Source organism: Podarcis raffonei, chromosome 5 (assembly GCF_027172205.1).
Source record: "Podarcis raffonei isolate rPodRaf1 chromosome 5, rPodRaf1.pri, whole genome shotgun sequence".
Lineage (NCBI taxonomy): Eukaryota > Metazoa > Chordata > Lepidosauria > Squamata > Lacertidae > Podarcis > Podarcis raffonei.
In genome coordinates, this window is record NC_070606.1 from 80,671,263 (window position 1) to 80,677,858 (window position 6,596).

The following is a 6,596-nucleotide window of genomic DNA, read 5'->3' on the forward strand; positions in this document are numbered from 1 at the left end:
GCCGGTGCCAAGTAGATACCTATGGAGAAGTCCATGAGGACACAAAGGCACTAACTCTTTCCTCTTGTTGCTCTCAACCACAGCCACTGAACCTGGAGATTCTGCATAGCCAATATGGCTAATGGGCAAAATTATCCTCCAAGCAGGGTTGGTGCTATCATTACTGTAGACCACATGGGCAGCTGCCCAGGGCACAGACCTTTGAGGGGTGCAGTACAGACCTCTGAGGGGCACAGTTTTAAACAGATTGGTTTTTTGTTACATCTTAAAAATTTCTGGTATTATCTGAGTTTTATTTCAGATTTTGAACACAACCTCTCAAAGCTCAAACTTACACAAACTTGCATGCATTCAACAGTGTTGCAAAAGAAACTAGTTGGCTTGGCAGCTAGATCATAATAATAATAATAATAATAATAATAATAATAATAATAATAATAATTTATTATTTATACCCCGCCCATCTGGCTGGGCCTCCCCAGCCACTCTGGGCGGCTTCCATAAAAACCAAAAATACAGTAAAATATCACACGTTAAAAACTTCCCTGAACAGTTCAACATGCCCTAGTATCAGCACTCAACTCGAAGGAATTGGTAACAAAATCTGCAAAAGAAGAGACACACAAAGTGAGATTTCAATGTGGCTGGAATTTTAACATCCCAAATGGCAAGATTATTCAAAGTGATTTATGTGCCAAGGCATTTTTTATTTTTATTTTTGTATTTGAGATGGTTGCATTGCTTTTTCCTGAAATTTAAAACAAATTGAGCAGTTTTGTGTTTTACATCCCCCCCCCTTACACTTTTGAAAATTGAAATTAGCAATTTTGGGGTGAGGTTTGTGTGCAAGTAGTTCGCCTTGCCTAAGGAGCAAAATAGCCTGGCATAGGCACAGCCTCCAGTGAGGCGTCTAATCCACTTTTGGTGTCATCTAAGTCAATTGCCATCCCCACAATTTAAGGGAAGGGCCATAGCTCAGTGGTAGAGCATCTGCTTTGCATGCAGAAGGTCCCGGGTTCAATCCCTGGCGACTCCAGGGAGGACCAGGAGAGATTCCCACTTGAAACTCTGGAGAACTGCTGCCGGTCAGTGTATACAGTCCTGAGCTCGATAGGCCAATGGTCTGATTCAGTATAAGGTAGCTTCTTATCTTCCTAACTAGTGGCAGCAAATTCCATAAATGAATGATCATTCTGTGTGGAGATGGACTTTCTTTTGTCGCTCTGATAATTACTTAGTTCTATATGAGTTGCTTTCCTGTTTCCAAACCAATAGACACCTCTTCCTCAACAAGTTCACGGGGGATCAGTGTCAGGCCTGCTTAGTTTCTCCAGCTAATCCCTTCTCAACCTTTGCCGCTTTCCCATCTGTCACCATTGCCTGTGTATCTTTCTCTGCAGGTCTACCAGAGTTTCTTGTTTGTATTGGGCATGTACACATATTGGTGTACATGCAACACTGGAAGAAGACAGACGTCAGCCAAGAAGGACCAAGACTTGGCAGTGGGCTGTGGAGGGTAGGGAGTCTGCTGGCAGTGCATAGGGGAGGTGGTGGTTATCATGGGTTATAACAGGTCAGACTAGAGATCTGGCGTGCCCAGGAAATGAACTGAATAACTTTGTCCTATGTTTAAATCTAAAATATGAGTCTGTGTTGAGCTAAGGGTGTTATTCAGATCAGCTTGCAGAGCAGAAAGGCAACATGTCCTTCTACATTGCATGCGAAAGGACGTCAGGAAGGTCGTGATGTTTTGCTTTGTTTTAAGTAAGCTTATATTCCGTATGGGAAGAGAGAAGCACCAACTATAAAAAGACCTTATAGACAGTCAAATGTGAGATGGCTTGTCCCCACAGTTTTCTTGTGGCTATGGCTATGATTAATCCTAAGTGACAGCACAGTGCTGCAGGCCTCTTTCTCAGACTGGTACGACTGTAGACACTACAGTACTTACTATTCTAAAATGAAAGCAAACAGTACAAAATTCGACTGGCAGATAAACAGGAATAATGCAAAGCATCTCACTGATTTTGATTCTGAGTTGATGCTGGCTATAGTGATGAATTTAAGAGCAATGTGGTATTGTGTGCTGTTAAAAAAACCATGGAAGTAGGTTGGTCACTTATGCACGCCCCCCACAAGGAGAAGATAGAAATGCTTCACCCAAAATGATGTGATTTGCATGTGCTAATTTATATGTATAAATGCAAATTCAGAAATAATCAGTATGATTTAAATATAAATACAGTGGACCCTTAGGTTGCGAACGTGATCTGTGCGGGATGCACGTTCGCAACCTGCAGCATCCGCAACTTGCAGTGACGTGTCTGCGGACGAGCGAGTTGCGATTCGGCGCGTCTGCGCATGCATCGAGTGCAATTTAGTGCTTCTACGCATGCGCAACCACCGAAACTTGGAAGTAACCCGCTCCGGTACTTCCGGGTTTCAGCAGTCCACAACCCAAAAAAACGCAACCTGAAGCATCTGTAACCCGAGGTATGACTGTACGTCCTATTGGGAAAAAATTTGACTAGGTGATATATTATGATTGACACATATCTTAGGTGTCAAAGGCACAGAGGGGCCCTGCAGTCTTGTGCATTTGAGGTAGCCTCAAGCAGGGATATTTAAGTCTCTCAGCACTACCTCGAAGGAGTTCTACAAGACCACATCCGAGACTGCCCCTGCTAGCTTGGTTAGGGAGGTTGTAGTGCATTAACAACATCCTCATTCTGTCTCCTTGGCCCAGCACCACAGCCAGTCTCTCAAACCCAGACACAGTGTGGATTGGGAGATAGAATATGTGTGTCTACTCCAGGGTAACCCTGAAATGGGAGACTCCTTCAGAGAGATGACTAACCTCTAGCAGTCCTCTGTAAAGTAAGACCCATGGGCACCTTAAATGGATGCTATGCCTTGCAGGTAAAGGACGACTTCTTGACCCAAACAATTTAAGGCACCTTGGACTCTTTGGAGGAAGTAAGAAAAATTACAGCAGTAACAACAGGACTTTTGTCCACAGATGAATTGCTACACAAATTGAGCACTGGAAATAATTAAACTGTTTTCTATTTTGAACACTCATACCCTGCAAAGTATCGGTAACAATAAGGCATGGACTGAAGGTTCTGAAAACGGGAAGGTTCACATGTTGCACTAAAGGGTGCCTTACAAAATAAAATTGCAGAACACTGTTGATGGCTGAATCACAGAAATGTGGGAACAATCAAGAGGGTGTGCCAGGTAAGCACACACTCCTGAATTTTTTTTCCCTTCGTGAGTGTTCCACAGCACTAAACCATGCAGGATGTGGGAGTTTCGTGATCAATTTTATTTTGTTATTTATTTTTGCAGGTAAAGGCATCTACAAGGAGAGAACTGGATACGTCTGTGGCACTGTAGGGAGAGGTTTTCAAAAAAAACAAACAACCCCATTTCCCTTATTTAAATAATTCCCCCTTCCAGAAGCTGCCACGAACCATGCAAGGAGAAAGAGGTGAGCACAATTCAGCTTTCTGTATGAGAGATTTAAATTACTGCATGCTTCCTGAAACACCTCCTCCCACATGTACCTAACCAAACCATGAAATCATCCTTGGAGACCCTTGTCTGTGTACGTGTATGTCTCTGCCAACTGTGATATGAAGGGCAGATACAGTGGTACCTTGGGTTACATACGCTTCAGGTTACAGACTCCACTAACCCAGAAATGGTGCTTCAGGTTAAGAACTTTGCTTCAGGATAAGAACAGAAATTGGGCTCCGGCAGCGCGGCAACAGCAGGAGGCCCCATTAACTAAAGTGGTGCTTCAGGTTAAGAACAGTTTCAGGCTAAGTACGGACCTCCGGAACAAATTAAGTACTTAACCCGAGGTACCACTGTACTGGGGAACAGGACCTTTTTAGTGGTGGCGGCCAGGCCATGGAATGCCCTCTACAGAGAGGTTCACCAAGCACTTTGCTTATACCTTTCTCGGCAAGAGTTTTAAAAACCTTTTAATTTCCCCAAGCTTTTCAAAACCCTACAGGAATTGTTAGACTACAACTCCCATCATCTCCAACCATTGGCTATGATAGCTGGGGCTGATGAGTGTTGGAGTCCAACAACATCTGGAGGTCCACAGGTTCCCCGTTTATGTTTCATTGTGTGGTGATTGCTTTTGTATTTTAATGTTTGAGACTGTAATCCTAACCCTACTTACCTGGGAATAAGCCCCACTGAATCAAAGAGTTGGAAATTAAATGATCATCTAGCTGAGAAATCATCCGGCACTCACCATTTTCCTGGCTAAAAAGTTGTTTATGGTCATTTATTTCAAGCGACACAGCAAAAGGTAAGTTACCACTTGCTATTATTGTCTTATATGTGAGTGCAAGGGGTGAATGGCATGTTACCAAACATGGAAATTACCATAAATCAAATAAGCAGGATTTCTTGTTCAAGCTGTGATTAATGTAGTGTGGTCAGTGGTCGTGCTGAATATTTATCTTTCATTTTCATATCCTCCCAGGTCTCTGGCTACATTTTCGTTTTGCAAAATTATAGCCAGATTTATTAGCATTTGATTGCTGGTGTTCCCAGTTAAATCAGAATGGAAGCAAATTATACACTAGATTGTGCCGCTGCTCTCATTCAAAGTCAGTGGGAGTTTTGCCATGAAGGTAAAAGGCAGCCAAATTGCAACAGGCCCATTTTTTATTAGGCAATATTTATTTCCAGCTGTGAAGCAGAAGGTCACAATTACAGGAAGAGCACATCATAAAAAGCACACCCTGTCTTGTCCTGCGGGGTTGCCACCTGTTTTGATTTGTCTGGTCACACCATAACACTGCAGTATTATCATTTTGGCTATCATGAAGGCGACTTTGAGTCACCATGGACGGAATGTCACAAGAAGAAATAGAGTACAGTAACAGCAAACTCGGGAGAGGCTGACTTAGCCCATCTAGAACCACAGGACGTGGCTGGAAGCCCAGAACAGCAAATGGAAAAGACAAGGCCAGCTATTTCAAACTTCAAGGCAGGCTTTGCCCACCTGGTGCTCTTAATGCTTTTTGGACTACAACTCTCATCAGCTTCAGCTGATGAAGGGTTGCCATGTGTCCTCTTTTTCCAGGACATGCCCTCTTTTTCAGGGGTAACATTTCTGTGCTGGTGGGTTTTTAGAAATTTGCCGAAACGTCTTCGGCTATAGTTTCTGGATAAGAGATAGACATAACTAATGGTTGAAGACTTGCTTTCCTCTTCACTTCTCCTGCCCCTAACACAGCTTCTATAGCCTACATATATTAGGAGTATTTAAAATGAGAGTTGTCATAGCATCCTCTTTTTCGCTCTTCAAAATATGGCAACCCTAGCTGATGGGAACTGTAGTCTAAAACATCTGGGGCAAGCTGTCGTCCAAGGACACTTGGCAAGGTCATGTGGGAAGCTGAGAATCATCCTATAGAGACCACTTTGGAAGAAAAGCAGGATGCACATTTACTACTGAATAAAAGTAGCACTCCTGAAGACTAATAAATTTATTATTATTAATTTATTATCATTGCAATGGTAAACCCTGCTTCCCCCAATGAGCTAAAAGGCTTTATCCTCAGAACAACCCAGTGAGGTAGGTTAGGCCATCCAGTAGGTTTTGTGACTAGGCAGGGAATGAACCCACAGTTCCCTTGCCAGGTTCAATGACTACAACAGACACTGCATGAGGCCCCGTCTGCATTATACATTTAAAGCAGTGTCATACCACTTTAAACAGTCTCCTGGGAGCTGTGGTTTCTTAAGAGAGTTCAGAAGAGTGGTTGGGAGACACCGTGTTCCCCCTCAAAGAGCTATAATTCTCAAGAGTGGTTTAACAACCAATCCCCCTCCCCAGGGAATTCTGGGAATTGTAGCTCTGTGAGGGGAATAGGGAGTATCCCAACAATTCTCAGCACAGCACAACTTCTGTGAGTATATAGGAGGCCCAGGAATCAGCCCATGTCTAAAAATTGTGAAAACAAAAGCTCCATTTAAAGCTTTCCTAGTATAATGCAATATATCAACCCAAACACACACACACACAGAGTTCCTGTGTGTTCTTAGCCTCTTCCTTGACAGCTCTAGATAATGTTGCATCATGTCACCCCCATCTCCAAGTGTGTGAGACTGCGAGGGTTCCAGGCGCTTACCCAGGGTTCGGAATGAGGCACAGCGAAGACTGTGGTGTCTTTATGATATATGGTTTATTTATATACACACAGAGACACACAAACAAACACACACATATATATAACATACACACACCACAGACACACATATCCTGAGCCTACATTTGAGGGGTTCACAGCATCAACACCCCAAAAGCACTTTGCTTCTCCCATAGCCTCAGCCTTGGATTCAAACAGAAATCAAACATTTCTCTCTCTCTCTCTCTCTCTCTCTCTCTCTCTCTCTCTCTCTCTGGCTTCTAGCTCAACTCTCAACTCCGGCCTTTGTCTTTATAACTACCAGCCAATTGAGGGAAGGGGGCCCCACCAATTTGGTGTCTGCCAACACTTTCTTTGTTCCCTTAATGTCCCATTACCTAGGCTATCGCCTCACCAGGAAGCTAGCCTGGTTAT

At 43.4% G+C, this 6,596-nt stretch overlaps 1 non-coding gene across 1 annotated transcript; it reads left to right on the forward strand.

Moving 5' to 3' along the window:
• The first annotated feature begins 964 nt into the window (after positions 1–964).
• On the forward strand, positions 965–1,036 carry TRNAA-UGC (transfer RNA alanine (anticodon UGC)). The gene has a single exon. It is a non-coding gene; the product is annotated as a tRNA-Ala (tRNA).
• The last annotated feature ends 5,560 nt before the right edge of the window (positions 1,037–6,596 follow it).